General features: G+C 60.3%; 1 protein-coding gene across 7 annotated transcripts in view; it reads right to left on the bottom strand.

Moving 5' to 3' along the window:
- ATP2B4 (ATPase plasma membrane Ca2+ transporting 4) overlaps positions 1 to 21479 on the bottom strand; it is an 87621-nt gene that overhangs the window by 39382 nt on the left and 26760 nt on the right. The window contains exon 1 of one of the 7 annotated variants that reach the window (XM_074893365.1): positions 13089 to 13224. The exons of 5 other annotated variants lie outside the window; for them this stretch is intronic. The gene's annotated coding sequence lies outside the window, so the exon portion shown is untranslated. Of the gene's footprint in view, positions 1 to 7931; positions 7979 to 13088; positions 13225 to 21479 lie in introns of those variants that run through there. One more of the 7 variants, XM_074893366.1, reaches the window with a different exon arrangement.

Here is a 21479-nt window from a genome sequence, read left to right as displayed (position 1 = left end):
CAGAGCAGAAGTGCTGATCCAGAGCGGGACTGGGAGCAGTCGTCTGCGCTGGCCAGGCGGCTGGAGGAGAGGGCACGGGCCGTGAGCCGGGATTAAAACCAAAAACTCGTGCAGAAAGCAAGATGGGGGGAGCTGAGAGCTCTGCCTCGAGGGACGGGTGCTCTCTGCTCCAAAGACCTCACGAGCAGTTCCTGGGGCAGAGGCACAGCTGGAGGACACTGGCACTTTGGCAGGAGCTCAGCCTAACCCAGCTCACCCGCAGCCCTCACTGCCAGCCCAGCATGGTGCCACTCGGGGGAGAGGCAGGGATGCTCCAGGCAGCTCAACCATTCAGCCATCCCCATTCGATAGGGCAGCCCACGAGCACACGGTGCAGATGCTCTCCGATAGGAACAGGACTTGGCTCCCCACAATCCCTCCACCTCATGCAGATGGGGAAACTGAGGCAGCAACACACCTGAGCACAGCATCAGCCCTCTCCCAGCCCCTGAGCAGGGAGGAGATCCCAGCAGCCCTGACTCCCACCTTTCTATATCCTATTCAGGAAGCGGAGGAACAGCTTAGCTTAAAATAAAGTAAAAACCAGCAGGCAAGAACCAACCTACAGAGCACAAGGGAGTCTCACAAGCAAAACAACACCCAGAGAACGAGAGAGCTATCGGCCAGGACATACGGGTGCAGCCATGATATTTTTAGCAGTATTACACAGGGACAGGGGATTCCTACCCTGAAGATCCCCGGGGGCTTAAAATAGGCCCCGTCACTTCCTCCCAGCAGCGGCTGGGAGAAGCATCTGCTTCTTCTGAAAGCCAGGAGAGGCTGAGCCCTTGGGTCTCGGGGAGCTGTGGGGCACCCCAAGAGCCAGGGAGGCATCTGGGTGAGCACAGCACTAACCTTCTCCACTGGAGCACCGCAATGAGCTGCTCCCTCCTGCCTCGCTCTGTGAAGAGAAAAGCCCGTGCAAAATCCAAAATAGCAGCGATAATAAAAAAAATACCCCTCTTGTTCACAGCAAGGGAAACTGAGGCAGGGCTTGTTTGACACCACAGGGTAAGTCAGTGGCTTGCTGGGTTGCATGGCCTGCCCCGTGAGCAGGGGGTCCCCCAAAGCAGGGCTGCACTGTTGGGGAACCCCAGCAAGTCCAGTCACCCCACAGCAGCCCCCCGGAGTGGGCTGGGACAGCAGGAGGGATGACCCAGCGCTCAGATCCTGACCCCAAGGCTGGCAGCAGCCCTGGGGGCAGAAATACCCCTCCTGCCACCCTCGCCACACGGGCAAGGGGATGGGTGCCCCGGGGTCCAGCACCCACAGCCCTCAACTGTCTCAGCTCCGAGGGATCCCGCTCGGTCCCGCTCCGGATCACGTCCCGGCCCGCCGGTGTGCTGGGCACCCGGTAACTCCTCCGATCCTGGCTAGCACATATCCCTCACGCCAGACCATGCCGGTGGCAAATCCATATTTTTCCATTTAGAAGTCCAAGCAGAGAGGGGATTTTCCAGGACAAGGAGAAGAGTAAAGCAACAAGGAGGGGGGGGGGGGGCCTGTGAGCCCCCTCCCTGCCCCAAAGGGTTAAAAAATATAGCCGGCAAAAGTGTGTCTGCGATAGGAAAAACACACGCGCTCCCAGGGAGAGCGCGCCGGCTGCTCCCGTTTCCCTTCCCGACATGCCCCGCTCCTGGGAAAGTGTAGGCTGTTTTCCATATATAACTGCAAACTGTTCCATGCAGTAAGAAGTCTAATTAAAGGGAGGGAGGGAGAGCGGGAGAGACGCCGAAGACCGAAAGGCAATATTTATACGAGGGAAGAAAGCTTGCATCCCGGGCACCAAATTAGACCCTTGCAGAGCAAAGCCCGTGATATCATCGGGAGATCAAATCTGGGCAGAGCAGCAGCTTTGCAGAAGAGGCAAATCAGAGCCTGGAAAATATGTACCAATAAATAAGAGGAGAGAGCCAGATGGGCCAGGAGAGCACGGGGAGGGGCAGGGGAAGGAAAAGCTAATCTGAGCCAGTTGCTGGGATGAGGCAGAGTGCCGCAGGAGGGTGCACATACAACCCCAGCCCCCCGCGAGCCTCCTGGGGTCCCCGCTCCCCGTCCCCCACCGCCCCCTGCGTCCTGCTGCTGGAGAACCAGTTATTTAAGTAAATAGCAGGAATCTGCTTGAAAAATAAATATGAAAGTAAAGCTGTACACGCCAGAGCAGGGCTGGGGGATGTGAAATGCCAGGGAGGAGAGTGACACGCTGGCACGGCGCGGGAGCCGGCTGCCGAGGCGGTGGGGAGAGGCTGCAGGCGAAGGGGCACCCATCTGAGGCACCCACCCGTGCAAGGGGTGACCCACGCAGCACCCAGTCCTCCCCCCACTTAGACACACCAGCCCTGGCTCTCCCAGCCACACGTGGCTGCATCCCACCACCCTGATGCTTTGGGGGCACCCCCTCCCTCAGCATCCCCAACCCAGCCAGGGCAGGAGGGGTGCAGGGGGGGGGCACGCTGGGCTGGACGGGGAAAATACGCACCCGATCTGCTCTTCAAAGCCTCTTTGTTAGAGCTGCACTTCCCACAAGCGCCAGCCACAGCCCCAAGGTAATCCACAGTCAGCTAGCACGTTCCCAGCGTCATTAGGTCCTCAGCCTACACTAGGTGTCAATGAATTTTAAAACCGTTAACGTACTTTTAATTAAGCGCCGATATATTCAAAAGTCGCCCTACCTAGGCTGAGCCCTCGCCGAGACGCCAGCTTACCGCCCGGCCGCGGGGTTCGCTGCATTGCTTGGTGCCGACACCACCCTCACCGCCATCCTCACGGGCACCACGTGCTCCGCTCCCAACGGGGGTTGGGGACCATCCCCTGCGCACCCCAAAACCAGACCCGAGCCACCGCTCCCGCCCTGATCCAGCGCCGGAGCCCCGGTGCGCTGGGCACCGCCATTGCCGGCACAGCCCCGGCCCCACCTCCACACGCACACACCCATGTGCCCGGGGCGCCCAGCACCGTCCTGACCTGCCATCCTGTTTATGCAGCGTCTCGAACCCCACGCGCTCCGCTTCGGGCAACGCCCCACAGGCTCCCAGCTGCACCAGTAACCCAGAGAAACTGGGATATCCCTTTCCTCAAGTGCCAGCATGAAGCTACTTGGCGAGGCTCCCACCTCCCGCATCCCTCCAGGTGGGACGGTGCCTTCCAGCCCCGACCCCCACCCCAGGCTTTGCCACCACACACATCCTTCGTGCCCATAAATCGCACCTCACAGAGCTGGGGGAAGGCAGCCTGCAGGCTATCCCTCCCCCAAAAAAACCCCTGCAACGATGCCAAGAGGCCCAAGCTTGGGTTGAGCTCTACTTCAAGCAGAGACACGACAAGATGCGCTGGGGACGAGGACACGTGGAGGTAGGGGGGGGCCCTCACACCACCTGGCAGCCCCACCACAGCGAGCAACACCCCCCGCTAGCACAGAGCCAGCCCCAAAGCCCTGCGGCCTCTGCCCAGCCTCCAAGCAAGAGGAACAAGCCAGCCCCGCATGGCACAGCCCTGGGGTCACCTGAGGTGACCGCCGGCCACCAGCCACTTCGTACTGGCTGGACCTGGAGGCGCAGGAGCTGTGGGAGGCTTTATAACAGTCCCTGCCTATCACCGGCATTTATACAGGTGGGTATCTAAGCACCAGCGCTAATCTGGGGATAATAGCAGCTTTAGCAGCAATAGGGCAGAGATTACTGCCACAATCCGGGTGTTAGGGGCGTTTCGTTGGCAGTAAGCAGCGCAGCAGGCAGACAGACGGAGCAAGACGATCCATGGGGAATAAAGCGAGCGGTGTCTCAACCCGGCTCCTGGCAGCTCCCCAGTGACACCCGAGCCCAGTGCCGGGCTGGTACTGGGGTACAGGAGGCAGACACGCTGCCTGCCATGATCCTACGTGCTGCCCGGCCGGGAGAACATAGAACCCATCCCGGGCCTGGGGTTTTGTGTGGACAGGATTCCCCCTCCTCCTCCTCCTGCCCCAGGCATCCTAGCCAGGATCGCTGGGCACACTGTAATCCCCTCAGCTCCCAAGGCTCTGCCTCCTCTTCTCTGCCCCCACGTTTCCCCAGCTGCCCCACGCACACAGATGGTCCTTCATCATCCTCTCCCTCAGCCTTTGGCACCACCCTCCGACCCCAGGCAGGGTCAGGGCAGGTGTTTTTGCTTTCCATATAACAAGAACAGCCAGAATGCAAAAAACAAGCCTTACTGCCACAGAAGTCTGCTTGGTTTGGGGTCCCCCAGCACCATTCGGGGTCCCCCAACACCACGTGAGCTTGTTCTGCCCAGGGAGCACCCTGCTCTCACACAGCCCCTTGAGGGGAGGCAGCCAGACAGGGTCCTGGAGTGAGGAGGCTGAGATCTGGGGAAGCCCCTCCTCTCTCCGCCTGTTTTTCTGGGTCCCTTCTTGGCGATGCTCTACCCAAACCCATCACCTCGAGCGGGGATGGAGCACAGCGAGGTCTCAGGGGCTGAGAAGCAGGGAGGCCAGTCTGCGCAGGCAGCTGCGTCCGGGGGAGCAGGAGGAGGAAGGGAGGATCCCTCATTGTCCTTTCCAAAGGGAAAAGGGACAGTCCTCTAAATGGAAGTGCCAGGCAGGGCAGGAACCACCTCCAGCCTCCTTGCTCCAGGCTGCATCTGCCCGCGGAGAGCGGAGGACACCTGCACGCAGCACCAGTCCCCCCTGTGCTGCAGAAGCACCATCTGCAACATCTTGCAAGGATTTGATGCATTTCACGTTCAACTGCAGGAGCGAGAAGATCCCCTGGCTGCTGCCCTGCAGAGAAACACCCAGACGCTGCGGGGAAGGGAAAGGAGGAAGAAGGGCCATTCCTGCACCGAGCCCCGGGTAAAGGCGAGGTGGGATGCCCGAGCTGGTGCTCAGCAAGGTGAGACCAGGCGCGCAGGAAATGAGCGTGGCTGCAGATGGCAGGCACGGACAGGGAGAGATGGAAAGAGGAGGAAAACAACGCCAAGAAGGGGAGCAATGAATGGAAGGAGCTGAAAGGCAGCGGGTCAGGAGTTAGCACAACAGAATTCAGCGGCGGATACGGAGCCGGAGCACGCTGCAGAAGGATTTTGGCTCACCAGAACCTGGCCTATGGCTGCACCCAGGGGATGAGCATCTGCTGGGTACCAGGGCAGCCTCCAATCCATCGCCCCCAGCAGAGCCTCCCCCAGAACAGGCACCTACAGAGCAACATCTCAGCACCCTGACCCATGGCTCCAGCCTCCTCCCCCAGCAGGCAAAGCAGCCGTCTCCTCCGGGAGCCGCAATCGTCTGCGTTTGGCACCCAGCACACGCTGAGTAATTCAAGCCGCCCCTGGGAAGAGCAGCCCGTGGATTTAATACTCTGCAGAGCAGACGGGCGTTTGCAAGGCCGGCTCCCAGGGGCGCAGCGTATCCCCGGGGATGCTGAAGCAGGTAGCGGGATGAGGTTATACAGCTGGTTTTTCCCCCATGGGGAGGTGAACGGGTCTTGGCTGCTTGCTTTCTCCTTCCCCCAGGAGATCTCCTGCTCACTCAGGAAACACGCTCAGGTGCCCTGCAGCTCTCCGGGGAGGAAACACTGCTCAGACAGAGTCAGCTGGTTTGGTCCTTCCCTTCGTTTTTGGACAGTCCATTTGGGGTCAGCTTTAAGAGCAATTCGTCACATGGGAAATAACACCACTTCAGGCCTCCTCCCTCAAATAAACCTCAAAAGACATCATTTAGGCAAGCTTAATTTGGACAACTAAAAATAGCCGGCACTAGTCACACTGGAAAATGCAGGCTGTGGAGCTTCACACTTTTACAGCTCGAGCCAGGACACGGGGGTTTCTGGCTACAGGAGGAGCGTCGTCCCCCCCCGCCCCAGCTCCGCAGACGCATCCCTGGGTGATGAGCACAGCCCTGCTCCCACGGGGGAACGGGTGGGCACAGCGGGACCCTTCAGAGCCCCATTCCTGGGGCCACCAGCGCCCTGCACTGCTGCTCCGATGAAAGTTTTGGGTCCCCACACTTTCCCAAGCAGAATGCGGTGACTCACAGCCACGTCTACACCAGGACACCCAGGAAAGATCAGCCGCGCTTTCAGCTTCTCCACAGCCAAGCCAAGTTTCTGGACCCGGCTCCCTGCGGCTGATTCGCCCCCACTTCCCCCAGCATCCCCAGGCAAACGCAGTCAGGCCTCTCTGCCAGCTCTGCCCGCACACGGGATAAATCCCCTGCACTGAGTAATGCGTAGAGGCGGGTTGTTATTACAGCTTTCCTCCTGTTCTGTAGCAGCGGGGCTGTCACAAGCGATGCGACCCTCGCGAGGCACAATTCGAGCCTTGCTACAGCCTGGCAGCCCATCGCACCGGCAGCTCGGGCTCCTCCACCACCAGCCTGGTGTTACCGGCATCACCAAACAGCCTCCTCCAGCAGCGCCGCAAATCCAGCCTGCCCTCATTTCCCTGCAATCCCCTTCCTTGCACCAATCTCTCCCTGCTCTAGAGGCAGGAATAATATTTAACTCAGGTTCACGCTGGAGCACGAGGTACCTCCCAGCCTAGGTCACCCCCAGGCTGTCTCCATCACAGAGGCCACACTGGATCCGTGCTCACAGCCACGTGCCCACGGGAGAGCCCAGCACCGGCAGAAAGCCCCTCTGGAGCGGGTGGCACTGGGCTGGGAAGCTCAGGGAAGCTCGGCACGGCGACACTGCCAGCTGCAGCGATACGGCACGGCACGGTTTTGTATGCGGCCGGCACACGGGACCAACGGGCTGAGCTGGGAGCCTCACGCAGCAAACGAGACACCCTGCCCTGAATTTCACGGCCAGCGGATCACGCCTGGAGCCATCCTCCTCCCCTGGGGTACGGCCTGCAGAGCTGATGAGAAGGTGGGGGCTTCAGCCCCGGCAGAAAGGAGATGAGACGGGAAGATGCTCGAGGACCGAGCCATCTTCTCGCTCATCCTCGTGTCCCTTCGCTGCCTGCAGCAGCGACAGCCTGCGAGATGGCACGAGCAAGAAAGCAGCTTCCCTGTTCTCTAGTTAAAAAGCATCCATGCAGCCCGAGATCTGCCTGCAGCAGCCAAGTGCTCGAGCAACCTGGAGTTACTTTTAAGTAGCTGGTGAGAAGGTGGGAAGAGAGATGAAGAGCTGGAGCGCGGTGATGCCATGGCACTAAGCCTCTGGGAGGGCTGAAGCAGAGAGAGACGAAGCATCAGCATTTCCGAGCAGGAACAAAGGGCGAGAAGAGAAAAGCTGAGGGCATGCCATGGGGCTGGCGGGGGAGATTGGCACCTCCCGGGCAAGCAAAGGGGTGGAGAAGGGACAGTAAAGCTCTAGCTGCCGCAGCAGGGTCCTTAATTAGCATCTTGGGAAACCGTGCTGAAAATCAGACACCTTCTGTCCGAAATCTGAGCCCGGACCTGAAAATCTGATCACTGGATCTGATGCTCAAAGAGCAAAGGTCACACCAAGTCCTGGGCAGGCCCCACAACCGCGGTGCAGGGCTGAGCTCCCCCCTGGTCCCCTCCGGCCCAGCTTCACCCCCAGCCCCCTCAGCAGGAGCAGAGGCAGCACCGTGAGGGCCAGCAGCTTATTTTTAGCCTGGGGAAGGCAGGAGCCCATGAGCAGCCCTCCCGGCTCTTGCCCTTGGCATGGGGCTCGCGGCTTTTACTGCTGCCACTGCTGAAGCGAGTGCCTCAGGCCTCAGCCCAACCTGCCACCCCCCAGGCTCTGCAGCGCTGGATTCGGCCCCCGGCTGGCATCACCAACCAGCCCAATCCCTCCCCCGGCACAAATCCTTCCTCTGCCCAGGGAGGAGGAGGATGATGCTGGGATCAGCCCAGGAGCCAGCGGTTGCTGCGGCCCCGTAGCAGACGGATCCAGCTTATTTACGGCTCCTTAACGGACCGCGGTGAGTTAGGCAGGGCTGACCTTTCTGTGCCCGAGACAAAGAGGAGATGTCAGCAGCGGCGGCAGTGGAAGACTCACAGGATCGGCGGTGCAGAGCCCTCCCCTGCCAGCCGGGACGGAGCAGGAGGCCAGACCCACGCAGGGGGCTCGGGAGCAGGCAGCCGGCCGGGGCCACGGGAAGCGAAGCGCGCTGGGATCCCAGCCTGGGAAAAGGAGGGATCGGATTCCTCCCTCCCCGTCCCTGCCGGACAAACTCTTCCGGGTAGGGACTCCTACGCGCTGCACTCTGCCCAGGCACACCAGAAGCTCGCTGCTCCCCGCAGACCCCAGCTGCTTTATCAGGGGAAAATATGGGGATACGGCATAAAATAAAAAAAGGGGGGGGATGGAGACTTGGCCCCAGCACCCCAGCAGCGTTCGGCTCCTTTGGCTGTGGGCGCCTCGGCTCAGCCCAGCTGCCGACTCATCCCTGCCATGGAAGCGTAGAAGCAAAAGTTTCCCCGTCAGCATAAAACACGGACAACTGGCCAAACCTTCGACTTGGCTTCTGCCGCCCTGGCACAGAGTCCCCACAGTGGGGATCCGCCGTGTCCCAGCTCGGGTGCCTGCGACAGGCAGGGGGGCGCAGGGGTCTGGCCCCCTCCCTGCGTTAGGGGAGCAGTGTGTCCCCACGGGCTCACCACAGCCCCCTGTGCTGCGGGGAGGGAAGGGTTTGCCCAGACCAAGAGCTCTCCTGAGCCAGCCCTTGGCACTGCCAGCTGGGATGATCCTTCCCATGCCCCTTCCCTTGTTCCAAAGCGAGTCAGCCGCAGGATTTTGGCAGAGGACCCGGTGGCACAGCCGCACGGTGCCCCCTCCCCAGCCTGGCCTCCCCCCTCCTGGTCTGTACAGTGTTTAGGACTGGATGCCACAATGCAGAATCCCAGTGAGCCAGCCCAGGAGCACTCAGCATCCCACCTCATGCCCACGCCAGGGTCCCCACGTCCCTCTCCATCTGCCAGGGCAGCCATGGCCTGTCCTCGCTTGCGAGAGCAGGGCCAGCCCCTTGCTTTGCAGCCAAGGGGGTGAGGGCAGAGGGATGCTCCTGGCCAGGACTCCCACGGCCCCAATTCCTGACCTCCCAAGGACACGTTGCTGTGCATCAGCTTCCCACGGGTAAATCCGAGACCCCTCCCAGAAGCTCACAAACGCAGGAGGACACTGAACTCATCTGTTACTCACAGAGAGCTCTCCCAGGATCTAAGTTGCTTAATTAGTGCTTTAAAAGAGTCACCATCCAGGTGGGTGACACACCAGCGGGTTGTCATGTGCTCCGCACGTCTCAAGCATTTGCTTTCTTCCTTTCTCTATCCAGAGTTAGCTTGCACTTTTTTTTTCTCCTTTCCTTTTTCTAATGAACAAATAGAGGGGCAGGTTTTATAAGTCCATGGAAACTCTATTATCCCTCTGCATTAAAGCCAAAAGCAACTAATTAAAACATCAAAGTCAGATGTTTCATTAGTTTGGCCTCAGAAAGTGCTGGCAAGAGGTGGCAGTGAATGTGGCTCCCACAACTGGCTACGCTGAGGGACCCCAAGCCTGGATCCGCACCCTAAAACACGGTCCCTGTCCCAGTGTCACTCAGAGACCCAGCAGGGAGCTCTGGGCTGGCCACTGCTGGACAGAGGGGACAGGGGTGTACCACCTTCTCCCCATCAAGGCTGCTTCCCCCAGGAGCATCTCCATCACCACGGGACGGATCCTTATTCCCTCCCGGGGACAGCACGAGGGCAAGAGAAGAGGTTCGAATTCCCAGCTCACCCAGACCCATTTATTTCCTCTTCCCCACACTGGTTCTCCACTTGTACAACAGAAAGGACATCGCTGCCTCCGTCCATCCCAACCAGGAGGGCTCCAGGCAGCCAACAGGCATCAGCCAGCAACCCTCACCCTGCCTGGACCTGCTCCCAGAAGTCCCCAGCGAGACACAGAAGTTGGGGAACACCAAGGAGGTGGCACCTCTTTACGCCGCAGCGGCCACCTCCCCATCTAGAGATCTGCATCCCATCGCCATGGTCACACCGAGCATCGCCGCATCCCTCCCCACGCCTGGTCCCGGCCACAGCGAGCACATCTCTTGCACAACTCCACCCGGAGCAAAGCGGGGTCCCCACCCCAAGGCTTGCCGGGGGTTTAACCCAGGTTTTCCTCCAGCTCCCAGAGAGCAGCAGTGATTTGCCAAGCGCAGCACAGCCTTCCTGGTGGGGAGGGGCCCTGGGCAAGGAGGAAACGGGAGCAGCAGCCAGCTCTTCCCCGGGCCCTGCCGTGGGGAACAGCAGCAAAAAGGTGTCAGGAGAGTCCCTGCTGCAGAGCTGCTGCTCAGTGCCAGGCTCCTTGCGTCCCCCAAACCCCCCTGGGCTCCTTCCAGCGCTGCTGCAACAGGCGTGTGCGACCACTGCGGGCAAACTCCGCTTGTGGCCTAGCAGGGGGAAAAAGGAAAAAAAAAAAAAAAAAAAAAAAAGGAAGAAATAAAAAACAACCCAAGAGAGGAGCAAGGAGCGTGCAGGGAACCCGCAGCCCTTGTGAGGTGCAGGCAGGGAAGCAGCAGGCTCATCCCCCAGCGCAAGGCAGCCAGGGAAGGCCTGGGGGAAGAGGGGGAACTCCAGGCACAGCTCCACCCCGGCGCTTTCTACTGCAAAACAATAGCGGAGAGGAGCAGCAGTCCCTCCCTGCTCTTACTCACCCCGCCCGAGGACCTGTGTCACCCTACGGCCTCCCTGCCCCATCCTTTGCCTGGGGGGTTCCAGCACGGCAGGTCCCCACTCCAGGGGTTGGTGACACCAATGGCAAGAGATCCTCCACACCCCGAGTGCGGACCCAGGGCACGCCAGCGGGCACCGGGAATTCCCTCCGTCACCACCTCAACTGAAAAAAAAAAAAAACCCAACCCACCACCCAACAACAGCCTTCGCCCTCTCAAGCCTCTACCTGCAGCACTTGCACCACCGCCCCAGCCAGCTCCTCTCCCGCAGGGAAGGAGCCAAGGCCTTGCGGAGGATCCCGCGCGTCCCCTTGCACGAGGCCGCCCAGGGCAGCGCCCACAGCCCCGCCGCAGGCGACGGACGACGCCTGCACCCCAAGGGGGTGGGTAGCGGGAGGTACGGGGAAGCTCTGGGTGCTCCCCAGCGCCGCTCGCACCACAGCATCGTCCCGGCACGGACGGGCACCCGGGGGTGCCTTGGCGTGAGGCACAAAACCCACATACCCGAGTCAACCGCTCCGACCAGGCTTTGGGGAAATCAAAGGGCACGTTGGTTTTGGGAGGCCTCCAAGACCACCCAGCTCCATCCATCCATTCTGCCTGGGAGACCCCCTCCGCTACCCAGGGACAGGGGGAAGGGGCACCTGCAGCCACCCCTGACCCCGCCACCCAAGCCCAGGCCATCCCGAGGGGACGGGTGGGATTTCCTGGGGAGGTCACCCGAGGGGGCAGCCCGGAGGACACCGGTGGAGCCGGGAAGGGAACCCCCCGCCGCTGCGGGGTGGGGCTGGCGGAGTGCGGGGGTGTCAGCTTCTCTCGCTCATGATTAAATAATTCAGGTGCGTTTCAGTGCTCAAGGAAGCGAAAGATTGAGGGCACTGTCTGGAGCCAGGCAGAGTGCAGGCAGCCGGCACAAACCCTGCCTGCTGGAGCCGGCAACAGCAGAAGCATCGTGCCCGTGTGGGGTGGGGGGTACAAAACGGTGCCCCCCAGCCCCAGGACAGCTCTGGACACCCCGTGGGTTGCTCGGAGCACTCACCTCCACCCCGGGTGGGTCCCGGCCAGGCTGCCCGTCCACGGGCAGAAACAGGCTGCACTGGTTTGAGATTTGCAATCCAAACCCCCACCCAACCTCAGGTCTCCAGAGATAAGAGCACAATAACCTATTGTCCCTCCTCCACTCCCTCCCCTCTCAGGATCTCGACTTGTCTCCGGCGAAACAGGGAGGGACCACCCAGTTCCACACCCCCCACCCCCGGGGGCTCGCCTGGACCCCACGAGGGGCACGACCCCAGCCCCTGCCCGCGGATGCTCGGAGGCTCCAGAGCCAGGGCGCAGGCAGGGCTGGGATGCAGGCAGAGGCAGGAGGCGGAAGAGGCTCCTGCCTGCTGGCCATGTGGGCCAGAGCCTGGCTGGTTTTATTTTTTTTTTAATTTTTTTTTTTTTCCGCCCCACTCCTCCTGTTTTCTGCTGTGGATTTGATCAGCTGGATTGGTGCAGGCAGAAGGGGAACGTGGGCAAACACCAAGCAGCCTTCCCCCCCCCCCCCTCCCCGCCCCAGCGCTCTGCGATCCCACCCTCCATCCCGCCCCCCTGTCCGGATCCGGCCCCACGCACACCCCGCCCGCGTTACCCCACTCCGGGCAGGGAGCAGCACCCCCCATTTGCCCCACGGATGGGGAAAACCACCCACGCAGCACCTTCCCCGCTCTGTCCTTGGGCTGCCGCAAGGCGCTTCCCCCCCCACACCCCCCCCCCTTCCCCGCCTGCCTGCGCTGCCTCTGCCCTTCCCTCCGGCACCAGTGCCAAGCTGCAGCGTGGCCTGGGATGGATGGAAGCATCGGCCAGACGGAGCCCGACACACGGCGGTCGCATCCTGCCCCCCCGCCCCCTCCTCATCCTCCCTGCAGTGCCACAACACGCTGCCCTCCAACAACACGCGCGACCGGGAACCCCACGCCCCCCCCTCAAGGGCAGGCAACAAGTTGCAGGATACAAGCGGAGAGGGTTTCCACCCACCCCAGATGCCGGAGGGGGAGTAAGGGGGGGGCTGCACGGCTCGCAAACCCCCCCGCACAAAAACCGAGGGAGCGTGGGCATCCCCCCCCATCCCGCCCACCTCCAGGGACCCAGCCGGCTCCGCGCTGCAGCGGGGCCGGGTGACCCGGGGGTGGGGGGGACACACACGCCACACGCCACGCCAAGACGCTCCCCCCCCCCCTCCTTCCCCATCCCACCTGCTGCACCTGGGTGCAGCACCCCAGTGCACCAGCGCTGCGTACTGGGAGAGACTGGGGTGGGCGAAAGCACCGCTCCCACCGCCCCACCCGCGGCTTTCACCCACCCGTACCCCCACCACGGAAAAAAAACAAGCCCCGAGAAGCACCCACGGGACCCCCCCACCCCACCCCACGCCCGTCCGTCCCCCACACACTCACCGGTTCAGCCCCCACGGCGCCCGGTTGGCGGCGGAGCCCCCGCGGCTGGCCATGGGATGGGGAGGGGGGGGTAAGGGGGGGTGGTGGCGGCGGAGGAGCGGTCCCGGAGCTAACGGGAGAAAATGCTTGTCATGGCAACCCGTGCCGAGCCGAGCCGAGGAGGGCTCGCCCCAGCCCGCCGGGGGAGGGGCTCTCTTAAGGTGGCGGCCCGCCCCGTCGGCTGCTTAAGGGGGACGGGAGGGAGCGCGACGGGTCTGTGCCCCCCCTTCGGCAGCACCGTGCATGCACCCCCAGGTAGAGTGGGGATCCCCCAGGCAGGGCGGTGCGTGCACCCCCAGGCAGTGCGTGGACCCCCCCCCACCCCCGGCAGTACCGGTTCACGCATCCCCAGGCAGCACAGGAACCCCCTGGGTAGTGTGCCCCCCCCCCCCCCCCCCCCCCCCGCCCCCGGCAGCACCGTGTGTGCATCCCCAGGCAGCACGGGGACACCCCCAGGCAGTGCGTGCAGCCCCCCCCCCCCCGGCAGTACCGGTGGATGCACCCCCAGGCAGCACAGGGACCCCCCCCGGGTAGTGTGGGGACACCCTGGGCAGTACGGGGGCCCCTCCCCTGCAGCACCGTGTGTGCACCCCCGGGTAGTGTGGGGGATCCTCCACCCCCCCGGCACTACCGGTGTATACACCCCCAGGCAGTGTGGGGACCCCCCCCTAGCAGCACCATGTGTGCACCCCTAAACAGTGTGGGGCCCCCCTGTGCACGCACCCCCCAGCACAGCAGTGAGGTACATGCACCCCCAAGCAGCGGGGACCTCCACCCAGGGCAGTGTGTGTACCCCAAGAAGTGAGGGTACCCTCATGCACAAAGCCCTCCCCACTCCGGGCAAATCTCTGGAACACCCTGAATGGAGGAAAAAAATTGGGGTTCCTCAGGGGCAACTGCGGTTTTGGGGTTCCTCATGGGCAACTGTGGCTGATCACCAGGAGCTGGGGTGTGCCCAGCCCTGCCAACAGTGCAGCACCGTCCTCTGACCTCACCCGAGGGTGACTGTCCCCCTGGGTGACAACGTCCCTTGGGAGGGGTACACACACCCGCTCGGTGAGCTGCAGAGGGTCGAGCACAAATAACGGCCCTTTCGCCCAGGCGGACCCGATCCTCACCCTTTTTTTAGAAGCAACCAGGAGAAAAACATTCATTGAAACGCCCCTGAAGCGTGTGAAAGGCTGCGGTTGTCCTGGGAGCGCAGCGTGGCACCGGTGCAACACTGGGTGTAGGCAACCTTAAATCAGCCTTAATCCTGTCTGTAGCCCCACGTTTGGGCACGCAATCCGGTTCAAGTTAAACCAGTGGAACATCTGTGAACGCACAAGCCCTAATTAGCGCTTGTAACATTTTTTTCCCCCTCCTTCAGGGCCTGCACCTCAATAATTTTGCATTCCTGAGCAGTGCCAGGGCAACGTGGTGCTGCAGGAGGTGGGTTACGCCGGGTGAAGCCCCCAGCGAACGCTTTGGGCCCTTTGCGGGGGGAATTCCTCCCTGGGCTTGCACACACAAAACGTGCTTGCAGGTAAAATCGCTTCTGTTCAGCTCCCAGGGAGCGGATCTGCGTGCTGGGGCGAGCGGGTCGCCGCGCATTTTCAGTGCACGGGCAGTTATTTGAAGTCAACGGAATGACTTCAGAGCTGTCATAAAGTCTCTGTGTCCCTTCAGTCGTTTGCAGCACGGAAGGCATCAACCTGCTCCTGTGCTTTGCGGCGGCGGGGAGGAAAGGGGCTTGGGCTGATAACTCCTTGTTCATCTTCAGCGGTGGGGTCCTTGGCATTTTCCTGGGGAGTTAGACGGGCTTATTCCTTCTTAACGTAAAAGACTCCAGAGCTGGAGACTCTCCTGACAAGAGCAAACCTTGTATCTCAAAACACAAGCTCGGGCATCTTCCATTTCTCGGCCCCGCAGCTTGCCCGCTCCAGAAAGTGGGAATAAACACGCAGCTTTTAGCTGGTGCCCGGCTCCCCCTCCACCAAAATAAAAAACAGACGGCACTGACCACATCGGGTCGAGGCGACGGCTGAACAGCTTGAAAAATAGATGGTGGTGCAGCCGGCAGACAGTGCTTCCAGTGGGCTGGGATGCAAAACTGCTATTGAGACATAATGGCCTTTTAAAACAGGTTTTCTGCGCTTGGAAGGAATCTCTGACCATCTGGATTTGGACTCCTGAAAGGAAATCAGCCTTCCTGCCTCGGGGAACCTGTTGTTAACAGGGCAATTCGCGCTCTCAGAAATGCTGAGAATTTGCAGCCTCCTTGGGCTTCGGCTGAAATGGGGAAAGGCAGATTTTACAGCCCAGGCACTTGCAGCTGAAGGAACTAGCCAAAATCCGTTTGAAAACCGTGCTTCCCATCCAGTGGCAGCCTGCAATTACAGAGCTGGTACTTAGCAGCTCCTGCCCGGTGTGTTTCCATTACAGCGAGAACAACCATAAACACTGAGCCTGAAAGCCCCTTCCATTTTACATTTAAGGAAAAGCACATGGAGGAAAAGTCAAAAGCCTGGCTGGAGCGGGAGCGGCAGCATCGCCTCCGAGCGAGCCGCCAGACCCCGCTCGCACCGGCGCGTCCCCACACACCGCGGCAAAGCGGGAAGTTCCTTCGTGGGGTATTTTGGGCTCCATGGCTGATGCTGATCGAAACCTGCTCTGAAGACCCTTCGTGTGCCCCTGCTGCCCAGGATCGTGCCTCTGGGGCTTGCTGGTGTCACCCCTCCTGCTCCAGCCCATTGGGCCACAGGGCCACCCGCTCTCCTGCTGTTGGGAGACACGAGGCTTTGCCATCCCTGGGGAGGTGACAGGGGTGTCCCCACGCCGCTCTGCTGGGGGCACAGACGATGCTCCACACTCCTGCACCAGAAGAGGAGGGAGGAGGAAGCAAGCCTTGAGCCAGCAAAGCTCCCTACTCGTTTCCCAGGCGGCCAGCCCCGAGCTGCAGGAAGGGACCTCCCAGGATTAGCCGGGGCTCCGGCTGCTGCAGCCACGGGGGTGGCAGCGGGGACAGGCTGCTCCTCGTTTGGCTCTTGGCAGACGCTCACAGGCAAGCTCCGAGGGAGATGCTGGATCCTGCTGGCAAGTCTCTGCGGGGCTGCTCCGCTGCTTTGTGCTTGTGCCTTTGGCCTCCTCGTTCGCCTTCGATAATGGCTGGATATTCATCCCTCCCCTTATGTTCACCCAGAACGAGCTCAGGCCACGTGTGTGGGGCCAGCTCCGCGCCCGGCCCGCGGCTGCGGGGAGCACATCAGCTTTCACAGCCGGGATGTGGCCCTGGAGAGGTCACGGGAGGGATGCAGGGACCGCTGCTCCCCGCTGCTCTCCCCTCTTTGCCCACACTTTGCACCCGACGCCTGTTGCACGCAGTCAGGGCTGTGCCGGGAGAGGACGGGAACCCCGTCCTAGCCCAGGAGGCATCTTCCTCCCGCGCCTCTCCGCAGGTGATTTCTGCTGCTTCGGAAAAGGAGTAAAGACTCCCACAGTGACCAGCAGCGTCGGAGCCCATGATCAGGGACCTAAACCCTGCGGAGAGCCCTGCCGTGATGGGAAACTCGGCTGTTATCCATATTTTGGCCTCTTTTCTTTTCCAAACGCTTTTCTGCCGGGTGCTCTGTAAGCAAAGCGGTCCCTGGCCTGAGCAGTTTCTGGCCTAAAAGCGACTAGCAGCAACATAAAATAAATAACCCCAAAATAGAAAAGCTCAGTCCACCAGGTTCTTCTGTAAAATTGGGCTTGACTGATGATTTCCCTTTAAAACCAGTATAAAACTTTGTAATAATTTGCCTTTAATGTCTCCCAGGCTGGGAACTTGTAGGTGGAGTTTTAGCCCAAAATGAATTGAATCAGCCAAGTTGTATCAGCCAAGTTACAAACCCATCAAAACTCGAGGCCAGATCCTGATCTCATCCCCGTGGGTATAAATCCAGCGTCGCTCCGCTGGAATCAACGGGGAAGATTTTTGTCATGGTGCCGGAGAGCAGAGAGCAGGATTGGACCCCCAGGGTTTCTAATGGAAACACTGACTGACTCTTAAGCACGAGGCAGAGTCGGGCGTCTGTAAAATCTCTCTCCATTCAAGGGCTAAATATAGGGAGAGAGAGCGCCAGCGATTTGACTTTCAGTGCTCAGGGATAAATAAACCCCCGATTGCTGCTGCGGGAGAGGCTTTGTTGGAAATGCCAGGGGCTGACGGGGGGTCCCGCTGCTCTGAGCTCCCCTCCCGCGGGGCAGGGCAGGGGGCCCACAGGGTCCCCGCGGGGAGGCAGGGCTGCCCGAGATGCTCCCAGGTGATGCCTGCAACCGTGCGGAGCTGGTGCAAAAGGAGTTTGGGGTTTATTTTTTTGCCTCTTCTTCACCTTTTCTCTCTCTGCTCAGCCCTTCAGCGCCCACAAATGCCAGTTTGCAAGGCTTGGACTTGTGCTCAGAGCCAGGAGAGAGCCTCCAGGGGGAAGGGTCCCATCACACCACACCAGTTGCCCTCTCTGCCTTTTGCCTGCTTTGTCTCACTTGATTCTGGGCTTTCCCCTTGCTCTGGGCCAGCTCCCCATGGCTTTGCAGCCCTAAAAAAATCCCACAACCATGGGATTGCTAATAAACCTCTCCTAGACCATTTCTGCTCTCAATTACTCTAACAGCCCTGTTAATTTCTAATTAAGCAGCTACTTCATTGGGGAGGGGGGCTGGAAATAAAGAGCAAAACAGAAGAGGAGGGATTTGGGCCCAGTTTTGCTTTATGGATGTAATTAGGAGACGAAATTGTTCACTCACCTAAGGAATTCACCACCAAACTGCCTGTGAGCTGACAGACACTCTGTGTTTTCCCTGGGAGCCCTGTGACTGACGGTGCTTTTCCCTTCCCCACCCCTACACGTTCCCATTTGGAGCTGGAGCCACGACAGGCTCCAAATCTATCAGTGCCTGTTATTAAACCCCTAATATTTGCAACAGCTGAGGAAAAGCCTCTGAGCTGCTTCTTCCCAGGCACCCGTGGGCAGGGTGAGGGGGAACGCCGTGTTGCAGGGATGCGATGAAGCCTCACCAGGGCTGCTGGCATGGTGGAGCTCCTTCCGTCTTCATGGAGTACCCCACCAGAGCACCCTGTGGTTAGGGCAACGCACGTGCCCCCCACCTTGAGATCTGGGGGACTCTCCGGTCCACTCCCAAGGAAGTCAGAGGGAAATAGCTAAATCCTCAACTCCATCTCAAAATGAACATTTTTCCCTCCAGTTCCGACCTCGTTTTGTTCCTCACATCAAGGAGGAACCTTGTACTCGGTGTTTGCATCACGGTAACAGCTTGGGGACCTTAGTGGGACTGAGGAAAGTCCCTGCTGCCAGGAGTGACAACGCGGTGGGTAGTGCTGAAAGAGAGGAGAGAGAAGTGACAGCGCGGGAGAGCGGCTCTCCCATCACTCGCAAGCTGTCAGTCCTGGAGCTGGGGAGGCGGAGGAGCGCCCGGGCTCCTGAGTCCTACTTTGGTGCCTTCCTGCCAGAGCCGGGGCAGGGAAAAGTCAGGCTGGTGCCGGAGGCCAATTCCCCGGGGCTGGAGATGCTCTTGGTCCCAGCCTGGGTGCTGTGGTACCCAGCGTGGTGATGCTGCAGAGCCCATGCGGGTCTGTGGTACCAGGACGCAGCAAGGATGGGGCCAGCCTGGCAAAGGCAGGGTTAACCCCAGCAGGTCCCTTTCTGGGGGGCATTTGTGCCCTCTTGCTGCCCCTCTGTAATGCTGTGGGGTTGGGAGCAGCCCTCCAAGAGGAAGGTACGTCCCTCCAGCCCAGCTCGCCTCGCTGCTCCCAAAAACCTGCTTTTGCAGCCCAAAGCACCAGTGAAAGCGCAGGGAGAGAAGCCGCAGGTCACTGTGACACCTGTGGAGCTCGGGCAGGGCTGGCATTGCCCCAGCAAAGCCCCCCCTGAGCCTGCAGACGGCCACCTCCTCCACTCCCATGTGCTTCACCGCATGAAGTCAGGCTCCAACACGCTATTACCGAAAAGGCCAAACCTCCCCCAACCCCACATCAAGGCTGTTTGTTGGGCCCCTGGGCAGTAAAATTAAGGGGCATCGCTGGTATTTTGCGGGTGTCGATGCCACAGGGCGAAGCTGGGGCGAGCTCAGCCCCTGCAAACACCCACTGTGGGGGGGGAGAGAGGTGATGAAGGCGGGTTGAAAAAGTAGAAGATGAAAAGGTGACCTCTTCCCGAAATGGAGAAAGAGGGAGAAGAGAAAAACTATAAACACTGCCAACTGCGTCCGCAGGAAAACAAAAAGAAACGACTATTTTATTTGAATAATAACCATCAATAATACATTGCTAAGAAGCTGCAGATGACTGCAATTAAAAAAAGCATCTCATTCCCTGAGCAAAATCTAAATTATTCCTCACAGCTTCTCCGCTCGCTGAGTTATATTAAAATGAAGCGGTTCCTGGTGCGGCATGGCTCAGCAGAGCTGGGGAGCCCGGGTGGAAGGCATAAAAGAAGTAAAAAGGCAAGGAGAAAGAAGAAGAGCCCTAATGTAGGGGGTTATAAATATTTTACAGCCGAGGAGGAGTGGGGAGCCACGGATATAGATGCGATTGCGGGCGTCCGTGGTGGGAGGGAGGAATTAATCACATAAATGGAGGAGAAACTTTTCTCGAGGAGCACGTGCCCACACCCACGGCCGAAACGGCTCCGGAGGGTCCCTGGGTGCTGGGGACGGGAAGTTTTGGGTTTGCTTTGGAGGGTGTAAGTGCGATTTGGGGATGATGACCTACCTCTGCCGCATGCCATGGTCTGGGACAGGCACCGTCAATTCTTCGGGAAAGACAAGAGTGCAAATATTTACTGGGAAAACCCCGAGAAACTCCGCAGGTGGGGCTGGAAATGCTCCATGCTGGGAGCGTGCCGGCTCTTTGCTGGGGCCGTGATTTACAGCCGGGATGTTGTGCTGTTGTTGTCCTGGCTCCGTGCCCCCAGGACAGTGTGAACATCCCCGTGCACAGGCCGTCTGCTGTGGGTGGTGGTCTGGGGGCTCGGAGACAACCTGCCTCCACGCCAGGGCTGCGGGAGGGGGGTGACCTGCAACCGGCCGAGTCACGCAGCCATGCTGCACCCTGCAAACTCTTCTCCCAGCTGCCGGTGGGCAGGATCCTGGTGCAGGAGAGGCCGTGGCTGCCGCTGCAGCCTGGGGAGCTGGATAACACCGCCGCCCTCACACCCTGACGTTCACAAAGCCAACACGCAGAGCAAACACCAGCTGGCAATCCCTCCTATCGCTACCCAAACAGTGGCTCCGCTATCTGAAGAGGAGCAAACAGGCCCAGGCGCCTCGTCCTCTCCCTCACCTCCTGCCCCACTGCCCCTCCTCACCCGGGTGGGAAGGGAGGAGGGAACCAGCCCTCCAGCAAAGTCACCCTGATGGGGACAGCAAAAGAGACAGCAAAGGGGACAGCAAAGCTGGCTGAGAGCAAACACTTGCCCCGAGGCAGCTCTGTCTCCTCCCCAGGAGAGCATCAGCAGAGCTGGAGCCGAGGGACGTCAAGGCCGTTTGTGCAGCTGGAGCCATTCCCCACCCTCCACAAACGGCTCCGTCCCCAGAGCTGGCCAAAGCCAGCGTGGGAGGCTGTGGTTTATCCAAAACTGCACTGTGTGGCAGGACCAGGGGAATCCTCCCGAGGCCAAAATGTTTTCTTTTTCCCTCGCAGCTCTCAGCTAGTGCTTCCCAGCCATCCCAGGCGCTTCGCAGCGGCAGGGACATCCCCATCCTCTCTGCCTCCTTTCTCCGTGGGCAGAGTGGGATCCCTGTTCCCAGCCCCAAGCCTGGTCTCCATCTGCCATGTATCTGTCTCAGTGTGGTCCTGGGTGTGACTGGAGCGTTGCTTGGGGCCCCAGCCCCAGCCAGCTCTCCTCCCATAGCCCCATCCACACCAACTGGAAAAGCTCAATGGCACCTGCTGGGAGCCGCTGCAGGTATTAAAACTTCTACGCCTGAGAGTGCCTCTTTAAAAATTAAAGCCTCAGTGAGAAAGAAATGAGTCATGACAAGGAGAGATGAAGCTCACGGCATCTGCAAATCACTGAAGAAAGGAGCGCCAGCAGCAGGGCCAGGGTGGGCTGGAGTCATGACCGTCTCGGATGCACTGGGTGAAAGGATGGAGATTAAATGGAAAGCAGCCAAGGCACGGGACACCCGACAGGGCGTGCTGGGGGAGCTGGCTGTTTGGGTGACAGCCACTGTACAGGTGAGGGCACCTTCCTTCGCCCTGTGTCATGCGTCCCCACCAAGCTGAGAGCAAGAACTTTCCTCTACAGCCCTGCAGATACCAAGCCCTGGCTCAGCACCCGGGGATGCCTGACTTGGAAAGATGATTCCCTGCCT

The sequence above is a fragment of the Strix uralensis genome, chromosome 24, assembly GCF_047716275.1.
Source record: "Strix uralensis isolate ZFMK-TIS-50842 chromosome 24, bStrUra1, whole genome shotgun sequence".
In the NCBI taxonomy this organism is placed as follows: domain Eukaryota; kingdom Metazoa; phylum Chordata; class Aves; order Strigiformes; family Strigidae; genus Strix; species Strix uralensis.
The sequence above is the reverse complement of the archived record's forward strand: the minus strand, read 5'-3'. Positions and strand labels throughout refer to the sequence as shown.